Here is a 19355-nt window from a genome sequence, read left to right on the forward strand (position 1 = left end):
TGGCACCCAGTTTCTACCTCAAATCATTGTTTGTTTTGTATTGTCCTGTTCATTCCTCCCCTGGGCTCGTTATCTTTTCCCTTTACCCACAAAAGCTAGTTTCTTATAAATTGAAGTTATCATTCCTTTATTAAATATTTTTCAAGACTCTTCCATGTGTATATATGGAGAAATAAATACAAGAGCCAAATGCAAAAGCTTAGGGAGTATAGATCTTGTTCAGTTGACAAAGGAAAGAACTCTGAAAGGAATCATAGAATCATGAGAGGTCATATAGAGAAACTTGTACCTGAATAGGAAATCTCTCAAGTATCTCTTCTAAGAAGTTTCTATTCAATTTCTTCTTGAAGGAGGAAAAAGAAAAAGAAATAGAGAGACAAGAGTTGAATCAAGTATGACAATTTTATCAGATGCCAAATGAGGAAAAAATACCCAGAAAGAGTTTAGTGTCATGCTACAATAGGATCATGGAATATGTTTGATTTGTCAATTAGAAAATACTTTTGCCATATTCTAAACACTTTGCTAAATTGTTCCAGAGGTTCTTACTCTGGAGTCTAAGGACTGATTTAAAAAATGATAACTGTATTTCAACTATAATTGGTCACCTTTGTAAAGGTATTTATTTAATGTATTTTAATTCATTTAAAAACTTTATTCTGAGAAAAGGTCTATAAGCTTCATTCTGCTGCTAAAAGGGTACATTGCATAAATTTGATTAAGAGACCCTGATATAGGGATGAAAATAGAGGCAGAAAAGATATCACTTTCCCTCAAGGAATTTACATTCTAACAGAAGGAGGTAGACATTCTAGGAAAGAATAATTTGTACCAGAAGGTTTAAAGGAATCTGCTTGGAATTATTGGTCTGTTCTTTCCAGAAATAATAGTGTTGATTTGATTAATGGGGTCAGAGATAGCTATCTAAATGGAGAAGAGGTCATGAGCTTAGTGACATGATACAGATATGATTGGGAAATATCATGGAAGGTTTGAGTTTGGTAAGATAAGATAAATGCCTACGGATCCATTGAGAAGTGTATAATTTTCATAAAATCTAAGATTTTAATTCTTTTTTGAGAGAAATTTAAGGAAAAGAAGCTTGCTAACTCCCCAAATCAAGGAAGTGAACTCTTTTAAAGAAGGTGTCATAAGGAAGTCTGTGGAAACCATACACTGCATCAGAAGATCCAGAATGAACTTTAGAATGTAGTGAATCAAACTGAAGGGGGTTGAGCACATTTATTTTGAATGTAAACTCTTATGCCAAAGGGGACTGCCCCCTACTTGGCTTTTTGTCAGTGTACCTATCAGCAATTGATTTTTGCTTTCTCTCTCTATTGTTTCCCTCTTATCTCCAACTATTGTAATTTCCCCTTAGAAAGTACAATATTGTATGTACCTCTAGCTAGAAGATCTTTAAAGGTATAAGCTGGTTATGTGAAATGATTCATTGGACAGACTAGGCATGTAAATCTGGGAGATTTCATCATGCACATCTCCTAATATTATGAAAGGGAATTTTTTTTACCTTAACTGAATCAAGTACTTGGAGTGCTCCATCTCTTTAACTTAATCAGTCAGGAACTTAAGAATCCTTTTGATAAAAGTTCACAACCTCAGAGGATGGGAGGTCAATCCCACAGGCACTGGGCAGTGCCAGGCAAATTAAGAAACTTTGATTGGTTCCTGCGATTTGATAGACCAGCCCACAGTGAATGGAAGGAGAAACCAGAGAGACAGGAAGTGATGTGGAGAAAACGGCTTATAAAAAAGCCAATTTGAGGGCATCCTGATTCATTTTGCTGCCTTCCTGGCTCTTGCTGAAAGAGGGATTCTTCTACTTGACACTTCTTCTGAGTCGGAGGACTTCTGCATTGGAGATTCTGTGTTGGTAGCCCAAGGAGTAATTCATTGGGTCAAGTAACTTCAGTACTTCAGTAACTCATTGGGTCAAGGAGACTCTGGCTGAAGACAGTGGTCTTTCAGCTCTTCTCCTGTCTTTGGTGGGACACTCTCTTTAGTGAGGCACTCGGACCCAGACTAAATTAATTTAGCTAGGCAATATTTTCTACCTAGTTCCTACATTTCCCTCTTTACTATCTCTACCTTGCTGTAATAAAGCTATAAAGCTACTAATGTCCTCATGACTTAAAAGTTCATTTTATAAACACCAACTACAACAATTCTTTTTAACAATAATTATATTTGGCCACCCAGTTTTAATTATTACAGAAGGAGGAAAGCGGGAGTTCTGGAGAAGAGATAGTCATGAGAGTCCAAGAATACAGAAACTGGGCATCCAAGTCAGGGCAAGATTGGGTAAATGTTCACCTATTAAAAACCCAGGATTTCATGGGAGTTTTCCAACTCCAAGATTTTTAAATTCTGTAACTATTGATGCAAAAGCTTAGACAAGACTCAAGGCAATGGTAAAAAAGCATTTAAAGGGATTTATCTTAGCAAGGATGACCTCTCATTTAAGAGGGTAGAGAAGAAGAGACATAATGATGATATTTAGAACTATTGATTGATGGAGGAGGAGATGAAGGAAACGTTGTCAGATGGTCTCAATATTCTCTATGGAATAAGGTGATAAGTTATCTTTATAGGTAAAGTAGGGTGAGATAGTGCTGCAGTTAGATTGCAGGATACAGGGAGACAATTGAATAATTGCAAAGGTGGTAAAAGAGCTAAGAGATCAATATTAACAGAATTACCTAGCTGATGTCACACACTAGGTGAGGTTTTCTATCTTGTTTGTTAAGTAGTAGCTACTGGCTGAATTATATGATATCTCAACTTACCCTATGGATCTGTATTGCACTGAACATTGTTTTAATTGATTTATTTACTAATTCAATAGATTAATTCAGCACCTAATGAGTAAAGAACACTTTGAGAAAACCAAATAGCATCCTAGGATTATTAATTTATAGCTGGTCATTTTAGAATCCATATGACCCAACACCTTTATTTCAAATATAATTAAATATAATTATAATAATTAAATATAACTAAATATAATTAGTACACAAATTATTATAAAATTATTATATAATTTATAGTATATAAAGTATATATTTATATATATTTATAGTATGTAAAGTATATAAAAATATAAATATAAATAAATAAATAGTATATAAATTATTATAAAGATTAGATTGCATTCTGACCACTATGCCTTATGTATAGTTAGGTAGCCTGTGAAAAGGCTAAATATAGAACGTTATTTTTGGTTGTTCAGTTTTTATGTGTGAAAATTACTACTTACAATAAAATATTGATGACAAACACGAAACTGAAAAAAAAATAAGTTCAATAACTTGCCCAATGTCTTGCAGGCCATGTGAGAGCTAAAATATTTATTACTTATTCTTTATACTCTGTTCTCTAAATACTCTATACTCCAAAAAGTTTACTCTAGAATATGCAATTTGCAAGTCCAAGTCTCACAGTCATGTTGAAAGCTGAATAAAGTTTTTCTTTAAACTCTAGGTTTTTCTGGTGTATTCTACTATAAATAATTGTTCCACTTTATATACAAGCCTTTGGAATGCCATTCTAGAAGTCTGAGTTGAATTTCATCTTTGAGTTATTAGGTTATATGATGCTGGCCTTAACACTGGTCTTAACCTAGTATAAGTTGGGATTTGATCCAGACTACCTATAATTTTTTAAAAAAAATTATCATGTTATTTTGGTATTACTTAAATATCGTAGGTATCTGGGAATTCATAGGGTAGATATTTGAACCAGTAAACATAGCTCATGAATTTTCTGAGTTTTGTACTACTTTGTCAAATATGTGGGATATCAGGAATGACTTGACATCAGCTCTTACTGGCTTTTGAAAATCAATTATTTACAGTGTGAGCACTTACACCTTGGACATCAGAAAATAAAGACTGGATTTATATTCTTTTCATTGTGTAGTCTTAAAACAGTGATGAAGAAAAGGTTATAAATTCAGATTAAAATAAAAAATGTGCCTATATTTTCTCCAGATAGTCAGTTATTAAACATTTATCAGCATATCCTTGTATAGATTGGCCCATATTTTCATCAGTCAATTGATTTAAAGGAAGGTATTTAAAGGAATGAAAATCAGAGTTTGAAAGAATCACAGAGATCTCCAAATTCAATATTCTAAATAATAATTTATTCTGCTGGGATATTCATGATCTCTTTAGTCCTACTTTATTATATTTTATGCTTTGAGAATAAAAACTCTTTTGAGAATAAAGTTTGTCTTTCAAAAACCTAAAATACTATATGGAATCATTTAATCATTGCTATTTATATGATCTCTTAAAGATAAATCTTCAAAGGAAGCATTCATTTAAGAATTGTTTCCTTTATCTACATATAAACAACTGATGATAAAGGTTAAGCTGATGGCCAATTGTGTTTTAATAAGATAAATTAGAAACAATATAATTCAATATTGAAAATAACAGATCTTTGTATTATAGTATCACAAAAACCCAACAAACATTTGTCCCTATAATGGTTTATGAAACCAAATGAACATAAGTAAATGGGCCATTTATATTAAAATTTGTCAAAAGATCATTGCTCAAGGCATTATTAAATGAGAAACATAGAAAGAAAATCACTGCAACAGTGTTCCATAAAGACAGAAATAAGTCCAGAGTGTCTTGGGAATAAATAATTTTCAGACATCTTCTGGGCAGTTGAATCAGTGTGAGTAAATCATATTTCTTGTCTTGAAAATTCTGAATAACATTTTATCCTGTCTGCACTGTGGAAAATTCAAATAAATTTGAATCTTCAGTTTAATTTTTTTGCCTAGTATATATACTGTTCATTTTTTCTGTAACTCTCTGTTTCACTTCATCTCATTCTGTCTCTGTATTTCTCTGACTCTGTGTCTGTCTTTCTGTTTCTCTTCACTCTTGCCTTCCATCCTTTCCTTTCTCTTTTTCTGTTGACTTCTTTAGGCAACTTTGATTTCAATTTGCTCTAAACCATATGTTTCCTTTTCCACAAACAGTTCATTGATCCCCTGAAATGTATTTTTTCATCCTATTTAGAGGGATTTTCCTTCCATGTTTTAGTGTATAATTATTTTCCTGACTTTCAGTTAGTGAATATGTACTCCCTCTTGCCTGTCCTTTCCTTAATCTCAAAGCCTCATCATACGTTCTTGAATATGGCTCAGTTTATTTTTCTGTAAAAAACAAACAAACAAATTAATATAATGGAAAGAAATACAAATAAACTTATACAGATGTGTTCTTAAGGAAAATAGTAATATATTGACACCAAAATTTAGGCTTATAGGCTGACCAAGATGGTAGAGAAGAGGCATAAAAAGTTTGAGCCACTCTAAGAAATTTCTCCAATCTACCTTAAAATAATACTTCAATATGAATACAAAACCAACGAGGGCACAAAGTGAAGCAATTTCTCATAGAAAACAATTTAAAATTGTTTACTGAGGTTTGAGGGGAAAACAGAATGCAAAAAAAAAAGCCACATTGTCCATAGCAAGGCTGAGCTACCCATAGCAAGGCCATACTAAAGAGTACCAGCACAAGCCAACAGCAAGCTCCTCTACCCCAAACCTACAACTCTAGGTTCTGAATGTTAGCCTGAGCCAATTTTGAGATTCTGGGACCCTGTTTAAGCTAGCGGTAGTGCACTTCCATGTCTACCCCTTAAAGTTCAAGCCATAAAACTATTTTCCAGGTCAGTTATTTAAATGTTATTTAAATGAGAAATTTGATATTTTTTTTTATTCTTTTGATGTTTAACTTTTTCTTGATGTCTCATGAAGTCACTAACTTCTACTTGCCCAATTCTAATTTTTAGGAAATTATTTTCTTCCATGAGATTTTGAGCCTTCTTTTTAATTGTGTCGATTCATTGGATTTTTGCAGATCTTTTCACATTTTGCCAAATTCGGCTTTGCATTGCTTTCATTTCTCTTTCTCATTTTTCTATGCCTCTGTTATTTGATTTTTGAAATATTTTTGAACTCTTCCAGAACTGCAGACTAATTAAAATTTTCTTTAAAAGTTTTGCATGTAAAGCAAAATTTTGTTGCTTAGATCTCACTGTTCCCTTCTGAATTAATGCCTTATTCTTCTTTGTTTCTGTATTAATTTTCTATGGTTAGCTGTTTATTTGTTCGATCATTTTATTAACCTTTTTCTCAATGCCTGGCTCTCAATTCACTGAGCCACCTAGCTGCCCTGCAAACTTTTTTTTATCATTAGCTGGAAGGATTTAAATGGAGTATACAGAAAAAAAATGAAAGAAGTATACATGAAGTGTGTGAGAGTAATCTGATTGTCATGATATCTTAAAAAAAAAACTAAAGGGGTAAAAAGGAGGATTTCACTCAGAGTAAAAGGAAAGAAGAGTTAGGATAAAGTAAATTATCTTACTTGAAGAGGGGAAAAAATAACTAATACAGTGAAGGGGACAATGCGGATGGTGATGGGAAATGCTTAAACCTTACTCTCACTGGAACTAGCTTACAGTGTGAATAATAAACATACTCATTTGTGTATAGAATCCCATCTTTCTTTTTTTTTATGTTTTGCTTTCTTTTATTTTTTTTTCTTTTTTAATATATTTTATTTGATCATTTCCAAGCATTATTCGTTAAAGACATAGATCATTTTCTTTTCCTCCCCCCCACCCCCCATAGCCGACGCGTAAGTCCACTGGGCATTAGATGTTTTCTTGATTTGAACCCATTGCTTTGTTGATAGTATTTGCATTAGAGTGTTCATTTAGAGTCTATCCTCTGTCATGTCCCCTCAACCTCTGTATTCAGGCAGTTGCTTTTTCTCGGTGTTTCCACTCCCATAGTTTATCCTTTGCTTATGAATGGTGTTTTTTTCTCCTGGATCCCTACAGATTGTTCAGGGACATTACACCGCCACTAATGGAGAAGTCCATTACGTTCGATTATACCACAGTGTATTAGTCTCTGTGTACAATGTTCTCCTGGTTCTGCTCCTCTCGCTCTGCATCACTTCCTGGAGGTTGTTCCAGTCTCCATGGAACTTCTCCACTTTATTATTCCTTTTAGCACAATAGTACTCCATCACCAACATGTACCACAGTTTGTTCAGCCATTCCCCAATTGATGGGCATCCCCTCGTTTTCCAGTTTTGGGCCACCACAAAGAGCGCAGCTATGAATATTTTTGTACAAGTCTTTGTGTCCATTATCTCTTTGGGGTACAGACCCAGCAGTGCTATGGCTGGATCAAAGGGTAGATATTCTTTTGTCGCCCTTTGGGCATAGTTCCAAATTGCCCTCCAGAATGGTTGGATCAGTTCACAACTCCACCAGCAATGAATTAATGTCCCTACTTTGCCACATCCCCTCCAGCATTCATTACTTTCCTTTGCTGTTATGTTAGCCAATCTGCTAGGTGTGAGGTGATACCTCAGAGTTGTTTTGATTTGCATCTCTCTGATTATAAGAGATGTAGAGCACTTCTTCATGTGCTTGTTAATAGTTTTGATTTCTTTATCTGAGAACTGCCTATCCATTTCCCTTGCCCATTTATCAATTGGAGAATGGCTTGATTTTTTGTACAATTGATTTAGCTCATTATAAATATGAGTGATTAAACCTTTGTCAGAGGTTTCTATGAAGATTTTTTCCCAATTTGTTGTTTCCCTTCTGATTTTAGTTATATTGGTTTTGTTTGTACAAAAGCTTTTTAGTTTGATGTAGTCAAAATTATTTATTTTACATTTTGTGATTCTTTCTATATCTTGCTTGGTTTTAAAGCCTTTCCCCTCCCAAAGGTCTGACATGTATACTATTCTGTGTTTACCCAATTTACTTATGGTTTCCTTCTTTATGTTTAAGTCACTCACCCATTTTGAATTTATCTTGGTGTAGGGTGTCAGGTGTTGATCTATTCCTAGTCTCTCCCACACTGTCTTCCAATTTTCCCAGCAGTTTTTATCGAATAGTGGATTTTTGTCCCCATAGCTGGGATCTTTGGGTTTATCGTATACTGTCTTGCTGAGGTCGCATTCCCCCAGTCTATTCCACTGATCTTCCTTTCTGTTTCTTAGCCAGTACCAAATTGTTTTGATGACTGCTGCTTTGTAATATAGTTTTAGGTCAGGGACTGCAAGGCCCCCATCGTATGTGTTTTTTTTCATTATTTCCCTGGATATCCTTGATCTTTTGTTCTTCCAAATGAACTTTGTTATGGTTTTTTCTAAATCAGTGAAGAAGTATTTTGGTAGTTCAATGGGTATGGCACTAAATAGATAAATAAGTTTGGGTAGGATGGTCATTTTTATTATATTGGCTTGTCCTATCCATGAGCAGTTAATGTTTTTCCATTTGTTCAAGTCTAGTTTTAGTTGTGTGGCGAGTGTTTTGTAGTTGTGTTCATATAGTTCCTGTGTTTGTCTTGGGAGATAGATTCCTAGGTATTTTATTTTGTCTAAGGTGATTTTGAATGGGATTTCTCTTTCTAGTTCTTGCTGCTGAGCTGTGTTGGAGATATATAGAAAAGCTCATGATTTATGTGGGTTTCTATCTTTCTTTATAGAGAAATAGGAACAGAATAAGGAAAAGAGTGGAGTAATAGAAGGAAGGTGGAAGTGAGGAGGTGGTGATTAAAAGTAAAACATATCTGAGAAGAGACAGAGTAAAAAGACAGAGAAAGAGCAGAATCAAATGGGAAAAATAAGAAGGAGGGAAATGCACAGTTCTTAATCATCATTATGAATATGAATGGGAAGAACTCACATATAAAATGGAATTAGATAGTCAAACAGATTGAAAACCAGAATTCAACAATATGTTGTTTATAAGAAACACATTTGGAGAGTTCCTGGAGTGGAGCCAAGATGTGGAGTGAACCAGCACAGCTCTGTCACTATGAGATTCCTCTCCAATCAAGGTTAAAATATTGCCATAAAATGAATACAAGGGTGAAAGAACCAACAAGGAGACAGAGTGAAAAAACTCTCAAGGAAAGAAAAACCCAAAAGGTAGGCAGATAACATCTAGGGCACTGGAGTGAGAGGAGAGAAGAGTTATCAAAAGGTTGTATAGCAAGTAGGGAAGAGCTAGCAAAAAGAAAGCCACCCCCCCACCCCACATCTGTTGTCCCAGGTTCAGAACCTAAGCTCTAGATCACATTCAGATGCTAGGAACTTGCCTAGGAAAATAGTGGTATAAGCCACCCCATAGTCCTTAAAATTTCTAACTGTGGAGAAATCCAGAGTCCCAGCCCAGGGCAGTCTGGGAAGAAGTGGACTAATCCCTGTGGGCCCAGGGAGAAACCCAGAATCCCAATCTGGGCTTGAGATAGCATATAGTTCACACTTTGGGGTGAGAACACAGTTCACAGCCCATTCCTCCCCCTCTACCCCCAGGACTTTTTGCCAAAAACTAAGGGCAGAACTCTATGACAGGGCAATTAAGGTTGTGCCCGATTGGATTAAGTACATAGTGAAGTAAAAAAAATTAAACCTGAGCCTAGGGCTAGAATTTGGTCTTCCCCTGACCTGATCAAGTTCAGAATGAGATCAAAAGCTTATGAACAAGACTGAGGCAGGTCCTAAGCTATCAGCATCTCAAGAGTAAATGGAATCATCAGGGGGAGGGGACCCTCAGAGCTCTCAGCCCTCAGCCCATCACATCATCCTATAAGAACTGAAACTGTCAAAATATCAGAAAACAAGCTAAAAATAGCATCAAGGAAAGGCTGAATTTTAAGAGGGTACCCCAACTTCCCAGAAAATTGAGTCTATCTATAATTAGATAGGAATAATGAGCAAACAATAAAAAACCCCACCAAACTCTAAAGAATTTTATGTAGACAAAGAGCCAGGCACAAAGACAAAAGGGGACAGTGAAAGCAAAGGAAACACAGGCAAAGTCCAAAATAAAAACACGACTTGGACACAGATTCTGGAAAAGCTCAAGAAAAACTTCAAAAAACAATTAAGAGAGGTTAAGGAAAAGTGGGAAAGAGAAGTGAAAGTGATGCAAGGAAAAAGGAAAGTGATGCAAGAAAAAATAGGTCAATTGAAAAAGAACCAAAAACTGAGAGGAAAATCAGATTAAAAATCAGAATTGACTACTTAGAAACTAACGACTTCATGATAAACCAAGAAACAATAAAGCAGAATCAAAGGAATGAAAATAAAACAGAGGGAAACATGAAATATATTATTGAAAAAACAACTCACCTAGAACATAGATCTAAGAGAGACAATTTGAGAATTTTTGGAGGACCTGAAAGCCATAATCAAGAAAAAACTTGGACATAATATTACCACAATTCTGACCATGTCAGTCCTTGCTAAAGAATCTTCAGTCTCTACCTTTTGTCTCTATTATAAAATGCAGTCTCTTTCACTCTTTCACCTAATGGTAATTTTTTTCTCATACAATCTGTGTCAAGCCTATTTTTTTAGACATAAGTCATGTTGTTTCACTTCAGGTACTGCATGATCCAGACAAACTGACCTATTTGTTATTACATGTCCTCAATATTCCATTTCTTACCAGCTCTGATTTGCAGTGTTATTCCTTTTATTTGTGTTGTATTTAGTCAATCAAGCACCTCTTACTGAATACCAGTAACTGTGCTAAGCCTTGGTGATATAAAAAGAGGCATAGCCATGGCATGATAAATACAGCATCTCGTCTCTTTACTTGACATGATGCAGCATTAAAAAAAAAGGAAAAAAACAACCTTCCAAAAGTTCTTTGGAGAAAAATGTCAGGAGTAGATAGAATAAATAGAGAAATTTTGTCTGTACTTTCACAGGAGAGGACACATATCTCTCTATATGATATTAAGAAACCAGTGATGAATGAATAGTTGCATTTCCTTGATGATCTTTCCCTTAAGTTCAGAATCTGAAAATTAGTTAAGCAGTCCATGTTGGACTTATATGAAGAGACAGTGTAGGAAGCTAATTTTGTCATTTTTTGTGGTAGATGACAAAGTGACCATCATCAAAATTCTAGTAATTCATATCACATATCATAAAGCAGCTGGGACTGCCATCTTTTAAGACTAGCGAGTATATTTTTGCCAAGCACACTATAGGAGAAAGCTCTAGAATTCCACTTTGAGACCCCAAGACTTTGGAAATTGAAAAAAGATCATATACAATCAATGAACTACAGACATATCTGTAGGTCTTCCCTCTCAATACCAAGAATAAGTAAAACGTGTTTTTGTCTAGAGAGGGAAGACCTACAGATATATATATATATATATATATCCCTTATGTAGCTACATAAGGGATTAATAAAAATAATTAAGAGAATGAAGGCACTAGAATTAAGAAGGGTTGGGAAAGGTTTCTTATAGAGCATGGGATCTAAGTTGGAACTTAAGGGAATCCAAAGAAGGCCATAGATGGAGATGTAAAGTGAACACTTCAGACATGTGGTAGAGCCAAAGAAAATTCTGGAAGTCCAGCAATGGAGTATCTTGTTTGCAGAACAGAAAAAGACTAGTGTCAATGGACTAAAGAATTCATTGTGAGGAGCAATGTATAAGAATACTGACAAGGTTGTATAATTTCCAGTGTTTCCTTGCTTTCATCTCTTAGAATCCTGAGATTCCTTCAAGAATCTACTTAGTTACAAATGCATATGTTAAACCCTTGTTATTCTCATTAGTTAATAATACTCTCTATTTGTCTTAATCCCCAAGAGAAGAAATAGTAAACCATTCTGGTATCTTTGCCAAGAAAACCCCATAGTTAGTATTAGCATATTATGATCCATAGGATCATGAAGAATTGGATAAGACAACAACCAAACAACAGCATCCTCTTTCTATCTTTCTTTGAATTCTCAACAATTAGCATAGTGCCTAACATATAGGAAACACTTAATAATTTTACCGATTTCATGACTGACTGATTGACTTATCCTAGGACTAATGCTACTTAGTAGAATCTTACTACTTAGGATTATAGAAGTAATAGCTATAAATAAAAAGAGAGTTACATTGCATTACATTGATCTCAGACCTAATTGTTAAACTGAGAAAACAAGGGGTTATTACCAATTAATATGTTTGCTGCTAACTACTGATTTTTAAAGGGGTTGCAAAAAAAGAGTAGTAAATAGTAAGCACTGACATTCTTATTGACAGACTGTTCAGCATTTATTGAAAGTGAATGAAAGAATCACTATATAATATAGTATAAATACTACCAAATTAATTTAATTGTTCAATGCCATACAAATAAAAAAGCAAAATGACTACATTGTAGTGATAAAAAAAAGTAATGTAATTCATCTGGAGATATAAAAGGTCAAAAATTTCAAGGAAAATAATGAAAAAAAGTGTGAGAAGAGAGCAATAGCAAATCTCAAATAATATTATAAATCTTAACTAGTTGACATTAAGGTTTGTGTTTTCCATTCTTTTTTTTTTTTAATTTGGGAGTAGGATTGGAGGAAAGGTCAAAGAAAACAAGTAGGATTGTTATAATAAAAGAAGAAAAGAAATAAAAAGTAGTTGAAGTTATTTTTTAAATGAATAGAAGAGAACTAAAGGAAGTTTAGAAAGAAATAGACAAACAGGGCAATTAGAAAGAAACACAGTTCATTATGTACATATATTTTATAATAAAGTTATACAAAATAAAGATTCTTAATTTCAGATACAATAATTTTCCATTTTATTTTGTACGTACATTTCTTTAGAGCAGGAGTGTTAACTAAATTAAGAAAAAATAAAATCTGGGTCAATATGGCTACTGAGTAGAAGCAGAGCTCTTCTCTCCACCAATCGAGACAGAGTGCCTCAAAATGACAAAGCCAAAATCAAACTAACAAAGGAGTTCTAAGATAGAACACAGCACAGAAGGTAGGCAAATTTAGGGCATTTCCACATTAAAAGGGGGTGACATTTCCCCCACCAAGGGACAAGCTCATCACCCCTTCCCCATTTCACCTACCTTTCCAGAGTCCCAGTGTGCATGGGACAAACATCTAAATTCTAGGAGGGAAGTTGACTGAGATCAAAACAGACTTACCTCTAAGACAAATGACTCAGAACACTGGGAGGCTGAGGAAACATGGAAATAGGGTGTTATGGAGTTTGGGAAGAGGGGGCGGTGTAACAGTTAAATTAGTTTCTAGTAATAAAAGTGTTATTTTTATGATGTTTATTAAAGATTAAGGATACAAAATAATAACCATGTGCATAGGGCTGATTATCCCATTTAAAACCCCTGCGCTTAGCTTACCCACTACATATTCTAATGTCCCAGTAGAGGAAGAGGCAGAGGTAGGTGTTACAGCCAGTTTAAATACTAATTTTGATCTCACCCAGATGGAGATTCAGGTGAGATTATAGGGAATTCTGGGAAATACCAAGGACTTCTGGGGATTGAAGTCTAGGGTTCAAATCTCCATTTTTACAGCAGCTCACTGCAAAACCCCAAAGAGAACAGAAAAAAGCCCTCTGGCTAAAACCTCTCCAGTGTTCAATACACAGACCTCCCTACACTCCAAACCCAGACCTTTTCCCAGGCAATCTTTAAGTTATTGGGGGCTGAACCTGACCCTAAGAGTAGCTAGACACTGCTGAGGAATGGATAAAAATATCCTCAGGGCAAAAAACTCTCCAGAGCCCAATACAAAGATCATCCACATTCCTTACTTAGACATCTGACCAAGAAGGAACAAGGCAATGGCCACCAACTCCCAGGAACTAAAATCCACAAATACAAATACAAAAACAAAGAAAAGAAAAAGAAAGAGAGGGGTCTTATTTTTTTTTGTTGTTGTTGTTGTTCTCTAAGGGCCTCAAATAAGGCCCAATCATTAATATTCTTATATGGAAAAATATTATTTGTAACTGTCAAAAATTGCATTTACTATTATAGTAGTTAGAAGAATTATCCATAGGTAGAGATTGGGGTACTAAGTAGTTTAAAATCATATATAAAAACAAAAGAAGAAAGAAAGGGGGGAATGGCACCAAGAGAAACTTGATGAAATAAGAAAATTAGGATAACCTGTACTACACAAAAAGGCATGCCGGAGAGGGAAGAGAAGAATACAGTGATAAGGAGAGGAAGAGAGCTCTAAAAGGTAATACTCAAACCTTATTCTCAGTGGAATCAAATCGGAGAGGAAAGAACATCTAGATCCACTGGGCTATTGAACTCTACCTTATGCTATAGGGAAGCTGAGAGGGGAAACTTAAAGGGGGGGAGTGGAGAGGGGAATTTAAAAAAGGGGAGAGGGAAAGAGGGGGAAGGGGATTTAATAGACTCTAAAAAAACAAAAAGGGAATAAAAAGGGAGGGGCATGAAGGGAGAGTGGGGAGTGAAGTAATTCAAGGTGGGAGAGTGTTTGAAGTGGCTTAAAAAGACCCCAAAAGAAAATTAAGAGAGGAATAAGAAGGGAGGGGAAGAAAGGGAAATAAAATAAGGGTGGGGATTAGGGGGACTGATTAAAAAGAGAATACTGGTGTGGAAGGAAATAATGAAAGAGGAAAGGACAGGACAAGGAGAGAAAATCAAAATGTTGGGAAATAGTCAGGTAGTAATCATAACTTTTAACGTGAATGGGATGAACTCACCTGTAAAGCAGAAGCAAATAGCAGAGTGGATCAGCAACCAAAATCCTACCAAATGTTGTCTATAAGAAGCACACATGAGGAAGGTCAACATGCATAGGGTAAAAGTAAGAGGGTGGAGCCAAATGTATTGGGCATCAACTGAAAAAAATAAGGTAGGAGTTGCAATCATGATATCTGACAAAGTCAAAGTAAAACTAGATCTAGTTAAAAGAGATAGTGAAGGTAATTACATCCTGATAAAAGGCAGACTAGACAATGAGGAAATGCCAATATTCAACATGTATGCAGCAAATGGCATAACATCTAAATTTCTAAAGGAGAACCTAGTGGAGCTCAAGGGTGAAATAGATAGAAAAACTATACCATTAGGAGACCTGAACCTTCCCCTATCAGAACAAGAAAAATAGAACCCCCCCCCAAAAAAAAATAGAAGTAAGAGAAGTGAATGAAATTTTAGAATAATTAGAATCAGTAGATAGTAAATTAGGTGAACACAGAATAATATACTTGTTAGATCTTTGGGAAAGGAAAGATTTTAAGACCAAGCAAGAGTTAGAAAAAAATTACAAAATGCAAAATAGATCATTTTGATTGCATAAAATCAAAAAGTTTTTGTACAAACAAAACCAATGCAGTTAAAATTAGAAGGGAAGCAACAAATTGGGAAATAATTTTTATAACAAAAACCTCTGTCAAAGGTCTAATTACTCAAATTTATAAGGAACTAAATCAATTGTACAAAAAATCAAGCCATTCCCCAGTTCATAAATAGGCAAGGGAAATGAATAGACAATTTTCAGATAAAGAAATCAAAACTATTAATAAGCACATAAAAATGTTCTAAATGTCTAATAATCAGAGAAATGCAAATCAAAACCACTCTGAGGTATCACCTCACACTTAGCAGATTGGCTAACATGACAGCAAAGGAAAATAATGAATGCTGGAGTGGATGTGGCAAAGTTGGGATATTAATGTATTGCTGGTGGAATTGTGAACTAATCCAACCATTCTGGAGGGCAATTTGGAACTATGCCCAAAGGACACTAAAAGACTGTCTGCTCTTTGATCCAGCCATAGCATTGCTTGGTTTGTACCCCAAAGAGATAATAAGGAAAAACACTTGTACAAGAATATTCATAGCCTCGCAGTTTGTAGTGGCAAAAAATTGGAAAATGAGGGGATGCCCTTCTATTGGGGAATGGCTGAACAAATTGTGGTATATGTTGGTGATGGAATACTATTGTGCTCAAAGGAATAATAAACTAGAGGAATTCCATGGGAAATGGAACAACCTCCAGGAATTGATGCAGAGTGAAACAAGCAGAACCAGGAGAACATTGTACACAGAGACTGATACACTGTGGTAAAATCAAATTTAATGGACTTCTCCACTAATAGTAATGCAATGATCCAAAACTATTTGGAGGGACATATGAGAAAGAGTGCTATTCACATGCAGAGGAAGAACTGTGGGAAAAGAAACAAAGAAGAAAAACAACCGTTTGATCACATGGGTCAGTGGGGTATGACTGGGAACTTGGACTCTAAAAGATCACCCTAGTGCAAATATTAATAATAAGGAAATGGGTCTTGATCTATGGCACATGTCAAACCCAGTGGAATTGTGCATCAGATACAGGAGGGGTATGGGGGAAGTGGAGGGAAGAAACATGAGTCTTGTAACCATAGAAAATTACTATAAATCATCTAATAAAATAAACTTAAAAATAATAATAAATTAAAATTAAGATAACTTGCTATTGTTTACAAAAGATGAAAAGTCAATCAGTGAAACAGATTGTTAACTAATTTTTTTAATCAAAACTTTTTTTTTCTTGATGATCATCTTTATTTTATTAGATTAGATCTGAAAAGTGTGGGAAAGGCTGACTGTTTGTATCAGTTCAAAGGAAATAAATGTGTAGTGAGTGTTAAATCCAGACACCTCAACCCACTGTTTAACAAAAAAAACTGCTAGGAACACAACAAAGCAGTCTGAAAAATTAGATTCATACGGCATAATATGATAAACTCTAAAGGCATGCTTGTTCTATTCATAAAATATCACATTATAAACAAATTTGAGGATCAGGGAAGGAGACAATTTTTATAAACATGAATAGAGTGAGAGTTGTTGGACATACAGATGATGGGAAGTATTACAGAAATTGGACAATTTTGAACAAATAAAGTGAATACACCACCATACTAACAAATTTAGTGCAATTAATATTAAAGGGAAAATAATTAAGTAGAAAAAATCTTTGCAGCAAATTTCACTCATAAAAGGGTGACATTCAAGATTATATATATATTAACTAACTCAAATGCATAAGAATGGAGATCATTCTCCAGTAAAGTTAAAGATATGAACAGTAATTCTCAAAGACAGAAATCTATATTATCATCAGTCATATAAAAATGCTAGCAGTCACTAAGGGAATTACAAATTAAAATGCCCCTAAACTTCCATGCCCATCAGAAAATGACAATAATTGGAGGGGTTATCAGAGGACAGAGGAAAACATCATTTCTGGAACAGGCCTAGCCATTCTTAGAAGTAACTTGGAATGATGGTAAAAAGATCTAATCTGTGTATAGGGAATTAGACTTACATTTTAGAATAGCAAATATGTGGCTTTATTTTGCTTAACTCTACTAATTTAAAGATTCTATGGGGCATAAGACCCAAGGCCCCTGGGATTTTGCTGTATCTTGACACTGTCCCTGAAAACAGTATCTATTTGTCTTGTGTAACCAATGTGTAAGTGCAAACTGATGATATATAAAAACATAATTACCATGAAAAGTTGACTTGTTTAATGTATAGTGGCAGAAAAAATCATGTGATACTAAGGATAAAATATTTTAAACCGCTTATAAATAGCAGTTCAACAACTGGTATTCATTGTGTTCCTAATCTTCCTCCTCAAAAGAAATTGAAGGGACCAGCAAAAGGAGTAAATAGGTTGCAAGATATATCCAATGATCTGTAGAGGAAGTTGCATAAAGGTTATCTCTTCAAAAGGTGTATTATCATAAATAAAGGTGAATAGGTCATAGTGTGAGACGTATAAGACATGGGAAGTCTAAATCCTGCTGTGGTGTCCTCATAAGGTTGTTAAATGAGTTAGAGCAAAGCTTTCCAGTCTGCTGGATGCTTATTCCCCATCTCAATGGGACATTTGGTCATGTTACCTTGCAGTGATAGTGATAAACTACCTCAAAAAACCATGAGGAAGCAAACTAGCTTGTGCTCCAAGTTAAATTGCAAAAGATGAAGTAGAAAGATTTTTCTAAAGAACTTGATGAGATCTTCTAGTATGTGTCAAATCTGCTTTCATACTTGGTATAACTTCATATTAAAGATGAATGTAAGAAAAATGGCCAAAGTGTTATGTAATATAATTTGGAAGTAAGAAATGAGAGGGCCAATTTTTATTGCTCATTCACAAGTCTTTTGAATTTGTGTGGTGATTTTTAATGAGTAGGAAGCTGCTAGAAACCATGAAGACCTGAGAATGTGCTGCAAAAATGAAATTGACTTTGACAGAAAAAAATACTGATGTTAGAATCATTTAAAGTTAGATATCTATGTGCAGTCAATATAATTCACTTGTTGGAGCAAAGGTCAAAATCAGAATCAGATTTTAAGAAATGATAAAGATGAGAGAATGATGCTTTAATTATAATTGCTGCAATGTAGCCTATTTAAACAAGATGACTGCTGAAAATGAGCAAAGATCAGAATTGGTAAAGGATTGGAGGAAAAATAACAATTTGAAAAAGATGTTATGCAATTGAAAGTACTCAATCATTAAGTATTTTAATAAATAATAATAAAAATGTGTGATGCAGAACAGAATTGACAACAGAAAAACATCACTGATTTTCATAATTTTAGAGATATTTGACTAATAAGAATCATTTGCTATATTGAAGAGCTAAAAAGTACTTTAAAAACATATTAGTAAGCAAACATTTGACTTACGTTTTAAGTACAAAGAGGTGTCAACCAAAGTCAATCCCAGTTTAGAATATACACTTGGTTGTAAAATATTAAGAGGAAGACACATACCAATCAGAGAAAAGAAATGGAAGATAAAACCAATGGGAAGAAAGCTTAGCAAGAAATCCAACTAAACAAGTTAATCTCAATTATATTTAAGAGTATAAAATGAAAAATAACGAAATAAGAGAAAAGAGGAAATATCTAAAAGATGTTTATCACATACTCTTTCTAACCTACTTGAATTCTAATGTCACTGCCCCAGATGTGTTTTTGTAGGAGGTAGACACTCCACTAAAGAGAAAAAAGGTGGAAAGAGTATCTGTGCTAGACCAAGTGTACACAGATATGAGTCATGTTGTAAGCATCACAATTGTGAAGACATTGAGTAATTGATTCATAAAGTTCTTGAAAGAGGGGAAGATACCCAATAAGGAGTTCTTAAGTACCTATCATGTTCCAGAACATGTGCTAAGCTCTAGAGACAGAATTATGAAAGTAAACTCAGACTTTATTAATGTTCCTCCCAAAAGATGATGGAAAACATCAACTTCTAATCTAAGTATTTACTTTTTCACTTATAAAGAATCTTTAAGAGACTCATCTACCTATTCAGTGATATTATTCCTCAATGAGAGAACAAGATCTTTCTAAGTGATATTATTGTACAATGGATCACATCTTTTACAACCTCATAGAACTGAGAGATATTGAAGATACAACATCTGATTGAACTTATTGTTTGTTGTT

Source organism: Monodelphis domestica, chromosome 3 (genome assembly GCF_027887165.1).
Source record: "Monodelphis domestica isolate mMonDom1 chromosome 3, mMonDom1.pri, whole genome shotgun sequence".
In the NCBI taxonomy this organism is placed as follows: Eukaryota; Metazoa; Chordata; class Mammalia; order Didelphimorphia; family Didelphidae; genus Monodelphis; species Monodelphis domestica.